At 39.7% G+C, this 16,392-nt stretch overlaps 1 protein-coding gene and 1 long non-coding RNA gene across 3 annotated transcripts in view; one reads left to right on the top strand and one right to left on the bottom strand.

The window, feature by feature from the left end:
• The window catches only part of khdrbs2 (KH domain containing, RNA binding, signal transduction associated 2), a 70,638-nt gene extending 67,603 nt beyond the window's left edge, over positions 1–3,035 (top strand). For both annotated transcript variants that reach the window (XR_009120386.2, XR_009120385.2), the window contains exons 11-12: positions 1,890–1,958; positions 2,278–3,035. The gene's annotated coding sequence lies outside the window, so the exon portion shown is untranslated. The remainder of the gene's footprint in view (positions 1–1,889; positions 1,959–2,277) is intronic.
• Positions 1–15,802, bottom strand: part of LOC144894469 (uncharacterized) — a 36,489-nt gene extending 20,687 nt beyond the window's left edge. Inside the window, exons 1-2 of the long non-coding RNA XR_013625081.1 lie at positions 15,725–15,802; positions 2,913–2,956 (exon numbers count right to left, since the gene is read on the bottom strand). This is a non-coding gene — a long non-coding RNA (uncharacterized LOC144894469). The remainder of the gene's footprint in view (positions 1–2,912; positions 2,957–15,724) is intronic.
• Between the last annotated feature and the right edge of the window lie 590 nt (positions 15,803–16,392).

The following is a 16,392-nucleotide window of genomic DNA, read 5'->3' as shown; positions in this document are numbered from 1 at the left end:
TCGGATATATCGGAAATTCGTTCACAACGGACAGATAAAAAAGAACCAATTTTTCTGTAATGCATTTCCAATAAAAATTCATTGCATATATCAGATTTTTTATAACGGATTTCACCTATTTCGGACAAAATCTCCAGTCCCGTTCCAATTTCCCTCGCATATATCGGATGGCCGCATCGTGGCCTTTGATCCATCTTTGATCCATGTTCACAGCCAAAGCTGAAGATTATAACATCTTTGTATGAATTACAGACATGTACATGAGCATGTACAACGAAATAAAAAAAAAATGATAAAAAAACGATAAACGTAAGTGCAAACGATAATGACGTCACATGCTATTGAAATGTATGGGAACTTGCCGACTTGTCAATAGCCTGTGACGTCATTATCGTTTACGTTTATCGTTTGGTTTCTAAACCTCGCTAATAGCAACAAGAAGGCATTTCTACAGATTTGGGAATTTTTTTTTATTTTGTTGTACATGCTCATGTACATGTCTGTAATTCATACAAAGATGTTATAATCTTCAGCTTTGGCTGTGAACATGGATCAAAGAAAGTTCCCCCATGGTATTGTGTGTCCGTGTAATGAATGTGGCGGACATTTTCCGGTATACGCATATAACGGATTTCGCTTATATCGGACAAAACCAGTGGGAACAATTGAATCCGATATATCCGAGGTTTACTGTATTTTTCTTTCAAGAAAATCCAAATGTATTACAAATTTGGTCTTTTTGTATTGTTCTTTCTATCAAATGATACATGTAGAAACGTCCTGATGCAACAACTGTTTTCCACAGGATTTTTTAAACAAGGGAATACTTCTTGTATACACACATGATTACTCAAGGAGCAGAAGAGTTGCCCCTGGTTTCCAAAAGCCTGAGGAGATAAAATCTTCTTTGAAATGATGGACACAACCCTTGAACTCAAAGTACGCAATAAAGATGCCACAACTGTTTTGAAAAGGCTTAACAATCACACCTATAGTCTAGTCAGTGTATCACAGGAAGTGAAAATCACATTGATTGTTACTGCACTGTCCACAAAGTCAAATTCACCACCACAGAGTCATTCAGAAAATGGCAATCACAGCCAGGTCCATGCCCAAATATAGAAAATAAACACAGAGCTGGCGAATAGATTCAAGATGGTCGGTTTAGTTTTGATCTTCTCCATTTTCGCAACGGCACTTCGGAACAAATCCGCCCTGCTCGATTCCTTCGATTTGGAACCTTTCCAAGTCGCCTGGCCAGCCGCTACAGCGTCCTTCCGCTTTCTTTCCGAACGCACAAAGCAGTAAACATTGATGTATTGTTCGTATGCATTGCTCGGTGAGCGATGAATGGCAGTAATTCTCTTTTTGATGAACGAAAATAGGTAATCGAAATCACCGGGGTCGGCCATTGTTTGATTGTTGTGTTGGAATGCGAAGCACGCAGAGCTACATGGACTGGTATGCTCTCACGCTAGCATACGACGACAGGGGACCAGTCTATTCGCGCTAAAATTTGACTGCGTCCCGCGGTTCGAACAAACCATCATTCTGGTTTTCAAAAAAACGTACGTTGATGTCTTAACCCCCTCCCCCTTCGTACGGTTTGTACGCTCGTGAAAATGATGGCCCCTTAAGCATTTTCTCAAAAAATGTTCTAAAAATATTATAACATTTAACAACTTTTTTTGTTGTATTTTTCATTCAGTGTTGCTGAAATCTTACATATGTATGAAATGTACATAATGATCATATATTTATGGGCGAAAGAGTAAACGATGCAGACCTCCACCCCTAACCTCCTATGCTTACATACATGCTATTCCATGTTATTCTTAGAGACGTGACATCGTTATCTAACTATTACTAATTATGTTTATTTCTTTCAGTGCAACGTCTAACAGAATCTGCTCCATGTGACGGGTTCAGCTCCTGTCATTGGTCCAATCAACACCATGGTAAGAATCCAATATTGTTTTCCAGAAAATGTACAGGAAAGTAGAAGTTTTCTATATTGTAGACGTAGCGCTGCTCCTATTCTACGTGAGCTGTTATCAAACTCCTGTTATTGCGGGCCTTCGGTATATGAACGTAATCAGTTATTACTGTTATGCAGTATTATTGTTGTTTAGAGTTATGCATGCATCCTTTGCTAAACGCCGTTGTTGGCAGCCATGGTGCAGTTTTACAGGAAGGTTGTGTACACAACTGATGAAACATGCACGGTTTTCCAGAAAAGGCTCATTGGACTCCGTGTGCATTTGTCTTGTTTTGCAGAAACACTGGAGTCTAAGGTGCTTAAAGACTTTGCAGCTGTCATCACATTTCTTTATCCTTCAAAGAGCCACTCTGTGTGTCTTATACGGTACACAGCCCTCGGCCAAGAACGCAGCGTAGAAGAAGTGGGCTGAGCCTCTGCGATGTCACCGATTGTTTTTCTGCACATCTCAGGTTGTTTGGACTATTTTGTTTTGGTGCAAACCATTATATTATAAGAAAGAGATTGACTTTGATTGATTGACAGTGGCTTGTCAACACCAGCTAGCCAGGCTTGAAAGCACTGTTGGTCCCTAGGAAACTCAATGTGGTCTGTGGCTACCTTTGACGTTGACTTCATCAAAACTACCTTCTAGAAAAGTCCAAATATTGTAAAATAGGTTTTGTGAAGCAAGGTTTTTATTATGACAATAAAATACTGGAACTTTTTGTATATTTTGTATAGGTGTAACCTGTCTGTCCACCTCAGGTACGCCCATGCACATGATACTTTTGGGGATTCCATTGAGTAGCCATGTTTCCATTGCCCTTGACTATAAAACTTTACATTTGAGCACATGTATCCGTCATGCAGCCCAAATAGAAGTACCTGTTGGTACAAGTACAGCCCAGATACAATAAAACAAGTCACAAACCTTGATGCCTTTGGTGATTGTTCCTTGTGTTCTCAGTCTCAGCCCTGAAGAAAGAAAAGTAATCAGCTCTTTGAAGGTTTGAAATACAGACTGGCGGTGTACTGGTACTTCCATGTTTTTTCTTGCAGTGTTAAGCCAAGTCACTTTGATTCTACAGCACCAATTTTCACCAAAAGTTATGCACATGGAGTAGGAAATTCAAATCGTGACGTTGGTGAGGGATTGTACTAGTTCTACATCCATATGTAGAGTATACAGTACATGTTGAAGGTATTTGCTCAATTTTGCTAGCTAAAGATAAAAGCTAAAACAAACACATAGTCTCACAAATACATAAAGCAGAATGTTCCAGATGCCTTGATGCCCCTGTGAACAAAGGAAAGATGCCTTGATGCCCCTGCAAAGGAAAGATGCCTTGATGCCCCAGCGAACAAACGAAAGCAGAAACACCATGAAAGCGGTTCAAGCAAGGGCGGTGACGAAAGCTAATTGGTCCAGAAATCCAGCCTCTTACACAATCTTGAGTGTATAAAAGGTAGAAAAGGGAAAGGATGGGTGCTTTTTTGCAGCTGCGCTGTAATAAGACCCGCTTACTTGTAGGCATACAGGGACTCTTACACAATCTTGAGTGTATAAAAGGTAGAAAAGGGAAAGGAAGGGTGCTTTTTTGCAGCTGCGCTGTAATAAGACCCGCTTACTTGTAGGCATACAGGGACTGCAGATAAACTCGGACGTCTGTATTAGGTATTGTTACCAGGAATAAATAATCTGGTTCTCATTCTATAATTTGGTTCTTTAAGATATTCTTATCCACTCGAAACCCACGTAGAGTCCTCAGGGGGAGGATTTCTACAATGTATGTGAGCATTATGGATAGGTATGAGTTATACGTACTGGACATACTCATGTGTGAGTAAGCGTGTCAATATAGTGTTGAATATACAGAAAAATATACAGACCAAATTATAATATCAAATTCTATAGTTTGTCTTACCTTTATCAAATTGATAGCGGTCACAACTGCCTTTGGCCCCATGGCGGGTTATGAAACAGTGGTACTCAATTTTTAAAAATGCACAAAGAGCGAGTCAGCGATACGTAGGTCGCTTTGTGTGGGAACCAGATTTTGCAGAACGATTCAGTGAAAACGGACTGGTTTATTATGAAAAGGAGAGGATGTACTAACACCAAAATTACATTTTCAAAGAGAAGTGAATTATAAAAAAAAACAGATTTGACAGTAATAATATTACATTTCTGTCATCCCAAACAAAATATGAAGGATTTACAACAAATTCTTCATTCTGGTATTGCTCAAGTAGTGCTTGCTCCTTGAGTTGCTATAACTTTTGTTGCATTTTCTCTGCAATTACTGTATGTACAGTATGTTTTATGACCTCGGAACAGCCATAGAAAAACATACTAAGGGTTTGTAACTTTTTTTTTTTTTAATCAATTTACCTGTTTTACTGACCTAGCTGGTCTTCCATCTGTAAGAATGAGCTCAGTGTTTTGTCCAACTATTGCCTCTGTGTATTTTAGTCACGGAATAAACTAAAATAAATAAATGAAAACCTTGCAGTGGTTGACAGTGACACAGAAATAGAATGTTAAATATTAATATGAACAAGTAAACTCCGAAGGTTGCAAAACACTAGTTTGTGCAGCATAGTGCAGGGGCGTAAGTAATGATATCATCTCCGTATGTGTTTAAATTGGCCAAGCAAGCAGGAAGCGTCCTCACGTACACCAAACATTCCGTATACTTGCTAATGCATGCAGCGCGCGTGCAAACAAATAAATGATGGCTTGTTGATCTTTTGTGATAACGCTCATGGCACATCCTCAAATAAACACACCTATTTTGTTCCTAACGAGAAAGGAAAATGTGTTTGTTTGAAAAAAGAGCAAGGCGAAGGAGGTCATTTTCTTTCCATCTGGAGCTCAAGGACAAGTTGATTGTCCCTGGCTCTGTAGGCCACATCTCAAGCTAGAGCATCATGGAGGATGTCACATGTGTGTGTTGACACAATCTGCCTGCAGGATTCATAAAGAGTGGATTGAAGGCTAAATGTTATAATAGTCTTGCCGCATCTACAGTACAAACTCAACCAGGGGTCGGCAAACTTTGCCATCAAAACGGCTTCCATTAACCTTACACAGCTTATAAACTTTGTAAAGTTGTTGTCTTTTTTTTTTCTTTACCTGGTCCAACAACAAAACTCAGAACTCACAATGGCGCAGTGTGCACACTGTAAGTCTTTCTGAGTGGTCCCCGTAATATACATACAACCAAACATAGCAAACTTCCACATAAAAAGCCCATCAGAGTTCACATATCCATTTATCAGTATTATTTTCTCAATACCGTTTTAGCCAATCTGTTTGTCGCCATTGGTCAGGTCCTTGACTGTCTTTGCAGAAACATTCATTCATTCGTTTCTTCATTCATTTTCTACCGCTTTTCCTCACGAGGGTCGCCTGTCCCAGCTGTCTTCAGGCGAGAGGTGGTGTACACCCTGGACTGGTGGCCAGCCAATCACAGGGCACATATAGACAAACAACCATTCACACTCACATTCATACCTATGGACAATTTGGAGTGGCTAATTAACCTAGCATGTTTTTGGAATGTGGGAGGAAACCGGAGTACCCGGAGAAAACCCACGCATGCACGGGGAGAACATGCAAACTCCACACAGAGATGGCCGAGGGTGGAATTGAACCCAGGTCTCCTAGTTGTGAGGTCTGTGCGCTAACCACTTGACCGCCGTGCCGCCCGCATTCTTTCATTTTCTGAAAAAAATCCAATTTATTTTGGAATTCGGAGAACAGAACAATGAACAATTTGTTCAACTTCCTTACAATCTCATATGAGTGTTGTCATTTTGGAGACTTACTCTGCAGTGGCTGCCAAGAGGTCCACCCCGCCCCAAAGTCATCACCTCACCTCCATGATTAGCATGTTATGAGCTAATAATACAGTCTTAAATAACACAGTATTGTTGGAGAAGAGGGTCACAACTTAATAACGATGGTAAAACGTAGTGTGACTTTTTAAATCGACTCAAACACTCGTGCTTTCATGTTTCAGCCTAATTCTGGCTTGTATAATTATTCCTATTCCAGACCCCCCCCCCCCCATAACTCCTGATGTGAATATTAGAAACACAAAGCCACTAAAGTGGGTCAGAGTGTTCTCAAATCTCCAGTGCTGAAAAAGGTAGTAAGGATCTACCTGGGCTAACGCAGCAGTGCTTACATAGATACATGATGAGCTGCAATCTAAAATAAGAGCTTAGATACAGTATATATTTTTAAATAGCACAAAAAGCTTTAACTCTAAAAACGGTGTGCCGAATCCTTGACGGGGTTTTGATGATTTTTCCATTTCCCCCAGTGACAGCAAGCCGGGATCTAAGCCAGTTGACGGAGGGTGAAGGTGTTTAACTTGGGCTGCACATTCAAGTTGCACGCTACCGTAAATTAACTCCTATCTGAAAGATTCCCCCTGCAGCTAATTAGAGCTATTTTTGCAACTATGATGAGTTTTGACAGGTTGTGTGGATAAACTAATCGGCGAGAGCTACTTATAATATAACAGTTTTTCATGCATAGGGAATGTTGCGGGGTGTTGATGAAAACCATTACACTGTATTGCTGACTTGACATTTTTGTTCTGAGGTGTGACTTTTTGATGTAAATTTAAGATAACATATTTTCCTTAATATAAGGCACACTTGAAAGCCAAATAAGCCCCTCTACCTGCCCACACGCACAACCAATTCTAAATTATTTGTACAAATTACTGTTTACGGTGTACATTGTTGTTCATATTTGATGTCATCTATTTATTCTCCACATTATTATTTATTATTTATTATTACAGGGGAGCCAGGCAACGACATTTCATTGGCAATTTCACTGCTGTGTTATTGTGCAAAGACAATAAAGAAAGTCTATGTCTATGTTAATTTTCTCCAAAATCTACGATGCACTTTTGAATGCCTTGAGTTCCAAAATGTGTCAAAATGTTGTTGTGGTGCTTTGGTTCTTGCTCCACTTGACTGTCAGAAAATGACGTGCCAGCGGCAAACCAATCAGAGAACATTACGTAAGCCACAACGTCCGCCAGGCCTCCGGTAGGCATACTAGCGGTATTCTGCAAAACAACATTGCCCCATTTCTTCACTACTGTGAAAAACCAAGTGACGCAAATTCATTTGGAGATTGCCATCATTCATTAACAAAAGAACTCCAGCTGCTAGACATTGGCGTAAACAGGGCGTTCAAAGTGAAGCTGCGAGCGCCGTGAGAGGCGGCGAATATGGAGGCAGATTGTGGAGATTGTATCTGCTTTAACTGATGTCCGAGCTTTGGCGAAAACCGGCATCGTTGCTGTGACAACACCTGATTCCACCTCCACATTCCAAAAACATGCTAGGTTGATTGGCCACTCCAAATTGTCCATAGGTATGAATGTGAGTGTGAATGGTTGTTTGACTATATGTGTCCTGTGATTGGCTAGCCACCAGTCCAGGGTGTACCCCGCCTCTTGCTCGAAGACAGCTGGGATAGGCTCCAGCATGCTTGCGACCCTCGTAGAAAGCGGTAGAAAATGGATCACCTCACAGCTAGGAGACCCGAGTTCAATTCCACCCTCGGCCATGTCTGTGTGGAGTTTGCATGTTCTCCCCGTGCATGCGTGGGTTTTCTCCGGGTACTCCGGTTTCCTCCCACATTCCAAAAACATGCTAGGTTAATTAGCGACTCCAAATTGTCCATAGGTATGAATGTGAGTGTGAATGGTTGTTTGACTGTATGTGTCCTGTGATTGGCTAGCCACCAGTCCATGGTGTACCCCGCCTCTTGCTCGAAGACAGCTGGGATAGGCTCCAGCATGCTTGCGACCCTCGTAGAAAGCGGTAGAAAATGGATCACCTCACAGCTAGGAGACCCGAGTTCAATTCCACCCTCGGCCATGTCTATGTGGAGTTTGCATGTTCTCCCCGTGCATGCGTGGGTTTTCTCCGGGTACTCCGGTTTCCTCCCACATTCCAAAAACATGCTAGGTTAATTGGTGACTCCAAATTGTCCATAGGTATGAATGTGAGTGTGAATGGTTGTTTGACTATATGTGCCCTGTGATTGGCTGGCCACCAGTCCAGGGTGTACCCCGCCTCTTGCTCGAAGACAGCTGGGATAGGCTCCAGCATGCTTGCGACCCTCGTGAGGATAAGCGGTAGAAAATGGATCACCTCACAGCTAGGAGACCCGAGTTCAATTCCACCCTCGGCCATCTCTGTGTGGAGTTTGCATGTTCTCCCCATGCATGCGTGGGTTTTCTCCGGGTACTCCGGTTTCCTCCCACATTCCAAAAACATGCTAGGTTAATTGGTGACTCCAAATTGTCCATAGGTATGAATGTGAGTGTGAATGGTTGTTTGTCTATACCCCACCTCCGCCGGGATAGGCTCCGGCATGCCAGCGACCTTGGTGAGGATAAGCGGCATAGAAAACAGATGGATAGAGATATTTCAGAAGTTTGCTTTTTCAGCAGCACAAACCAGTTTGTCCTCTCACGATGTCCTCCTAACTGTGGCTGACATGCCGCTGAAAATAAGTCTCTTCCCCGCGCTTGTTTACCACATGCATCGTCCTTCACTTTTCTGTATGAGATTTCCACCTCATTCACCGGCACCTCATTGATCATCCTCCAAAGCCTCTTCACAATGCAAATGAAATCCAAGTCATTATTTCAGGTGAGAGCGCCACGATCACGAAAGTCCCATTAGCTTGCACGCGGCGTACACACGGTGGACAATGAAGGCACCGCAGGCCTCGATGTTTTGTTCCCACTTCTTTTCATCCGTGCACCCCTTTCTGAGGTCAGCGCAATGACATGTCAGATAAACGCCCCAGACGACAGCGCCTGTGATGGAAGTGTCAGGTTCAGCATCACCAAGATCCCTAATGAAATGTTTTTTGTTGTTTATTTCCTTTCACATCTGAGCTGCTGGAATCGACTGGGACAACTTCTAATTCACAGCCGACACAAAAACACGTCTATTCTGCACATGATGGTTCAAGGTTGAAAGGAAAACACTTTTTGGGAATCTTTATGAGACACATGAACATATACTGTATGTCTTTCTCTTTTCTGTGTGTTGTAAAGATATAAAAACGCAACCCCGCTCCCTGTATGCACATTCTATAATGCTACACAGACAAGCGCTTTTGGTAATGGTAATGGTAATGGTTTGATTTCATTTGAACATGCATCAGATTACAATTGAGTGCATCCCATAATCAGTTCCCAGTTCCACATGTCCAAAAGGAGTAGGAAGAAGCAAAACTTATTAAATCCTACCCCTCCATCTGGTACTTTTACAATCAGTAACTGTTACATTTGTTCACTTCCTGCTTTCCTAACACAGTTTAAGGTTTTTTTTTTGGTTGTTTTTTTTTCATGTAGCTTTTTTTCATGTAGTCATGAACCTTTTGCTACATCGGCTAGTCCAGCTGCATACTGTCCCATGTTTACAAAACAGTCCAGTGTGAAATGCTGATGACAGATTAAAATGCATTTCTTTTGCTAGTAGGGAATCAGGAACTCCAACCACTTGTGTCTGATGGTGGCGTCTTTAGGAATTGTAAACAAATGTGGTGTTCCCTTACGAGCCATTGCTAGCAAGTAAATAGAAAAGGTGAGCTTGAGGAAGGGCGGGGGAAACAGACCTTGGGGGAGGGCAGAGAGATTATCTGCCGTACAGCTACGCCCATATAAGGAAGTCCGCTCCTCTGTGACATCACAAAGGGGCAGTTTTACCACACCTTCTGAAACTGAGCGTTTTGAGGCATCCCAAACGTTTTTAGGGCTCACTTCCAAATGCGCAAACTTCATTTTATGAACCTTTGGCATCATTTAACAGAAGAATACAACATTCTAACTACATTTATAGGTCAGAAAAGTGGAAAAAGCATCTTTATCAGCATTACCAGCAGACTTCTTTCAAATATGCCACATGCATATCGAGAGGTACTACGCTAATGTTTACTCTGCCCTTACATTATTCTGCTGCTCACTGTAGTGGTACTTGTAGTGGTACTTGTCAGATGTACCACACTGGGATGTTTTCTTTCTTACAATTTTGAGAGCGTTTTCTGCGTTTACCTTGACATTTGTATTTGCTCTAAGATGACGCTAAAAAGTTGCTCTAAGAACGTTTTCCACTTGGGAAAACTTTCCTCTTCGCTCTGGCTGAGACTGGCTCTGCCACTAACGCGGGCTGTGGTGATGGTGCCGTGGGTGAAGGAATGCTCGGGATAAAAGTGTCGGCTGGCAGTAGGGAGGGAGGAAAAAAGAGTTTTTAAATGATTTCTTGATATCGCATTGAAATAAAGGCCAATACCAATACACCTCAAAAGTCTAAAGTCAAAACTTCTTTTCTCGGGGCATCGTCAGACTCGGTACAGTATTTCCCATGCCATCTGTTGTTAGCTAGCTCATATTAACTTGCTTTTTCGTGTTGTAATGCACAGAAAAGGGAAAGAAATATGTGTTCATGTTTCACATAAGCATTGTGAATGATGGGCAAAATACAAAAAAAGTGCAGTTCCCCTTTCAGTGACCCCACCAGCTAGCCGGAAGTACTGTCTTAATTAAACACAAAAAAACGACCAGAAGTTGGGTCACGGGACGAAGTGAGGAAAGGTCATTGTTGATGAGGATGAGGATTTCATACAACTTCATGTAAAAAAAAATCCAAACTATGCCTTTAAGGGTCCTTTTACCTTCACTGAAGACGTGACTATTCCCAAAGACACAATGTGGCAAACAGAATGACCACCACCTTCCTGTTTTGCCATGAGTTATTTTTTTTAATTGAACAGTGTTTCTCAACTTTTTTTTATAAAAACGCTGGAACTTGTGACTTTGCTTGGCTTTTTTTAGGGTTACTGAGGTGAGAAACACAACATACAGAAAACACTATTGTTCTCTGTATGTAAAAATATAAAAATGTGTTTTGTGTTAAAATTTTTGGCTTAAGTGGATTATCATAATTCATTCATTCATTCATTCATTTTCTACCGCTTTTCCTCACAAGGTTTGCGGGCGTGCTGGAGCCTATCCCAGCTGTCTTTGCGCGAAAGACGGGGTACACCCTGGACTGGTGGCCAGCCAATCACAGGGCACATATAGACAAACAACCATTCACACTCACATTCATACCGATGGACAATTTGGAGTCGCTAATTAACCTAGCATGTTTTTGGAATGTGGGAGGAAACCGGAGTACCCGGAGAAAACCCACGCATGCACGGGGAGAACATGCAAACTCCACACAGAGATGGCCGAGGGTGGAATTGAACCCTGGTCTCCTAGCTGTGAGGTCTGCGCGCTAACCACTAGACCGCCGTATTATCATAATTTCTTATCGTGAAAAATGTAGTCGCTCATAGCTGTTTCGCATGGAGTCGGACCTTCTGGAATAAGGTGCTTATTGAGCAATGGTGCAGCAAGTAACACACCACATCCAGTAGATGGCGCTGTGGTGAAAAAAGGGATGATTTGAGTTGACCTCGATGGAGGTCTCGGTGCTGTCATTCGGTATTTGTGATTGTATTCCTAATCATAACCTTGATAGAATCCAAGCAGCAGAAGCATTCCACAATCTGAAGTCGAGACATGAGTGGATTATTTCCAGGCTTGTGCTTCATGGTGGTGGTGTAAAGTGCCCTGGAGGGCTGCAGCAGTAAACTGTTGAAGTCAATTATGAGCTCAAGTTGACCTCATCTTATCGGTGTGGCAGCCGCAGGGTTGCATTAGTGTTTCTTCTTTGGGATGGGATGAAAAGTAAAATACAAATGTATTTATATGGAGAAGTCTTAGACAATAGCGGAAATTTTAATTGAAAAAAGTAATCTGTTGATGGATTCTTGGAGGGTTTCTTATCTGGTTTAATACTCTGCAGGCTATGAAGGCCTAGATGAAGAATATTTTGTTTAAGTGGCTGATCCTGGATGGACTATGAAAAGAAGGAGTGGGTGGATCAGGTGTTGAAATCCCGTGGTGTCAGTGCTTTTGCACACACGTGCAGGCAACCTCAGCTGTCAAACAATTGATAATCATGAAAAAAGACAACATTGCCATTCTATGCTGAGAGGTGCGAGAGGAGCTGTGAAGATGGAAAATGCGTGTCAGCGGTGGGGGAAAAAATCCTAGCCTCTAAAGGGGGTGAAATTACAGACCACAAGAAAGAGATTACCCAATCCACCGATGTGATGGACGTGGGCTGCCAGTGCATCGCTTCCCTCGCAAAGCCATCATTTCTACAACCGTTTATTTTTTTAATAAATGTCTGGTGTCAGCTGGGATTTAATGTTACAAATAAATTGTGCCAACATGAAAGGCGCCCAAAAAAGGCAGGTGGTTCCAGTAATGATAGTGTTTGTCAAAGTAAACTGAATCGGGAAGACATGGGTTCGATTCTCAGCTTGGCATCTCTGTGTGGAATTTGCGTGGGTTTTCTCCAGGTACTCCGGTTGCCTCCCACATTCCAAAAACATGCATGTTGGGTTAATTGATGACTCCAAATCAGGGGTGAGCAAACTTTTTGACTCGCGGGCCGCATTGATATGACAAAATTTACGGGGGGGGGGGGGGGGGCAGACTATATATTTTACACGTAACAGTCCACCTGGTATTATTGTATCTGTAAAATTGTAAAATATTTATATTTAAATATTTTAAAAATAATAAAATATTCTAATAATTACAATAAAATTAAAATAATAATTATTATATTATTATTATGTAAAATATGCAAATATAACAATAATATTATATATAATGATATAATAATTAGCATTAATATAATAAGTATAATAATCATAATAGCTCTAATAATAATTACAATAATCTAATAATAATAATAATAATAATAATTATTATTATTATTATTATTATTATTATTATTATTATTATTATTATTATTATTATTATTATTATATTAATTATTATTATTATTAATTATTATATTAATTATTATTAATATATAAATTATAATATTGTTATATTATTATTATTATTATTATTATTATTATTGTTATTATTATTATTATTATTATTATTATTATTATTATGTGCTTGTGTCCTTTTTTTCAGGAGCACTTTGTAAACAACAGACCATGTCAAAAAACGAAATTGATAAAACCATCAAAAGGTTGGCTAGCAAGCTAACTTCAAAAACGTACCACTTCCACACGGAATGGGAGGACAACTTTTTTTACATGATAATTACTGCCGCCTCTAATGTCCAGAATATCATGTGTATTGCAGTATATTCAGGCTAATAATTAGTCATGTCAGAAATAATGTGTTAATTAATTTATTTTATTATGACGTTATTATTTTTTTTGCACTGTGGAGCGTCCTCACAGTCACACAGAGCCTGACACTGTTTTATAACGTCATTCTGACCTGAACACACACTGTAGTACAATTAGATGTACTGTACTGTATGTACTGTATGTATCTCCATACCACATTCTTCCTTTCTTTCCCATTCTCAGTACAAGAACGCAAGATGCATTCAGGGACACTCCGAACATCACTAACGGCTTAATAATGCATGTGTTTGTGTAAATAAACAGGAAGATAAAGAAAAGCATGAGTTGGATATTCTTATCACTCACTTCCGGGATTTAAGTGCCGCTACACTGAAGCGCACGGCTTCTATTCTCCTAAAAGACAACATACGGCGTAGCAGGAGTAGTGAAAACACCGCTAAAGTAGTGGAGGTGGGGAGGGGACGAAGCGGGGATGGGACAGAATTATGGAGGACCAAAACTGCCAAAATAATTAATAAATAAATAAATAAATAAAAGTGAAAATAAAAACAAAAATGAAAAAAAAATCAAAAAATTAAATACAAAAAATAAATATAAATGGAAATAAAAACAAAAATAAAAAAATATATACATAAATAAAAGCAAAAATAAATACAAAAATAAAAAACAAGATTCAAAAATTAAAAATAAATACAAAAATAAATGTAGAAATAAATACAAAAACAAATATATAAATAGAATTACATATCAATAAATAAATAAAAGCACTCTGCTCTCATATGTATTTATTTCATGCTGCAGACAATGTCAGCTTGAAAAACTATTCAAATGAGGGGGCGGTCCTAAGTGTGTCTTGGGTTGAACTGTTCGCCTATTGGTTGATCGACATGTGAGTGCGAAAGTAAAAGCGTAACACATCAGCTGTTTCATACTTACCACGTTCCAAATCATCCAAACGATTGGCAGCGTCCCTGAGAAGCTCGGACACCGACTTCCTGGTGGACCCCGCCATTATTGTCCTGGTAAATGTATACTTTTCTCCCTGTATACTTCCTCTTGCTGTGGCCGTTTGCAGGCATACCTAGTCGATTTTCGCACTCACATGTCGATCAACCAATAGGCGAACAGTTCAACCCAAGACACACTTAGGACTTATTTTTGTATTTATTTCTACATTTATTTTTGTATTTATTTTTAATTTTTGAATCTTGTTTTTCATTTTTGTATTTATTTTTGCTTTTATTTTTTATTTATGTATATATTTTTTTATTTTTGTTTTTATTTCCATTTATATTTATTTTTTGTATTTAATTTTTTGATTTTTTCATTTTTGTTTTTATTTCCACTTTTATTTATTTATTTATTTATTTATTATTTTGGCAGTTTTGGTCCTCCATACAGAATATGGCAGAATACGCGTTAGGAAAATAGACTACTAATGAAGGAGAAGACGGAGTGGCGTTCAAGACCCACTGTAAATAATCATGATGATGATGAGATGTCACAATGTGCACATTAGGTGAGTGACTATACTAACTTTGCCTCTTTTTTGTCATTTACAATATGCCTTTATCGATAATCATTTTCAACATATTTCAAATACTATTATCAAAACTCTGGCGCCTCAAGGGCTCATTCAGACGTACAATTTGCTACATTTTAAGTATGCTGAAATGACACTGAAAAAAACGCCATTTTCCTTCAACTATGTGATGTCTGTGACCAAAATCCTATTTGCTCATAATAATAAAAGTTTAAAGTACATGGGATTCAACTATTCAAGAAACTAGTATCAGACAAATGTATTCTTAGACTTGTGTGCTAGCTTTTTTTTTTTTTAGCTTATTTGGAGCTCTTAATACATACAAATATGTATCATCATTTATCTTTCTATTCATTGATACAGTAAAAACGGACATATTTCAGACAAAGTTCTTAGTGGTGATTAATCATGATTAATTAGTTTAAAATCTGTGATTAACCTGATTACAAATTGTCATTATTTGACAGCCCTAGTACTAATAGACCATACTCGACCACAAAATCGTTTATTAATTAATATCCAAAAGGGAGCAACGAGGGACTGTATCATGTACATTTTGTTTGTATTTTCTATTCTATAGATACGTACATACAATTGGTGTTTTTATACTCCTGTTCAGATTTATCAATACCTATTATCAAATGTATTATTTTGCCCATCCCTTAAAGTTGAAGGGAATTTGGTTAAGTCGATTTCCTGTTAATGTAAAAACTATAAAAATAATAATATAATAAAAATAAATTCACAGCATTTCGCAGTCAGTGTGGAAATGCTTAGTAGTGTTATTATTATTATTATTATTATTAACATCTGAACACAGTTTTTATTGTCTACTGTAAACATGATCACATTGAGGATGGGGCTCACTTGCTGCACGAGCAACATCAAGTCGGGTAGGTGTCTGTACTATACATACCTTTGTGGGTTTCCAGACCAGAATGGGGGTCAGAGTTCAGCATTTCATCAGGTTCACTTCTGGTCCTCCTTTTGGTATTCTGTGAAGTTGGACGAAGGCTGCTCCTGCATAAGTAAACCAAAGAAAAGAGGGGGGTGGATGCTTCTGAACGGCGGATTACAATGGAAACAGACAGAATGAGATACACTGACCTTCTGTCTCTGTAAGAAGCTGTCCAGAAGCAACCCTCGAGGAGGATATCTAACCTGGAAACAAGGGAGGGAGGAAACTTTCTTTGTGGATCCATCAATCCCCAGGTGGCAATCTGCTGGACAGCTTTAAGCAGCATCTCATCCACCTATCAATGTCAAAAGGGAAATCCAGGAAATGGTTCCCAACATCGGTTACCCCTCAGGCAATCTTGTGGATTCTTATCTCCCGTCTGTTGCCACCACTAACTCTGGTGTCAGTTCATGACGCATCAGCGACCTCCTGTGCTCTGTCTGCCCAACAAGCCCTGCAGGGAAACACCACGTGCGTTCAGCTGACACTCCGACACTCCAACACTGCAATACACACACACACACACACACCCTCTGTGCACACTTACGGTACCCTGTAAAGGTATTCACTCACCTTCGACATTTTAGCCTTTTATTGCTTTTAACAATGAAAGCGTTGTCAATTTA

The sequence above is a fragment of the Doryrhamphus excisus genome, linkage group LG20 (genome assembly GCF_037039965.1).
Source record: "Doryrhamphus excisus strain RoL-2023G ecotype Guam linkage group LG20, RoL_Dexc_Guam_v1.1, whole genome shotgun sequence".
NCBI lineage: Eukaryota > Metazoa > Chordata > Actinopteri > Syngnathiformes > Syngnathidae > Doryrhamphus > Doryrhamphus excisus.
The sequence above is the reverse complement of the archived record's forward strand: the minus strand, read 5'-3'. Positions and strand labels throughout refer to the sequence as shown.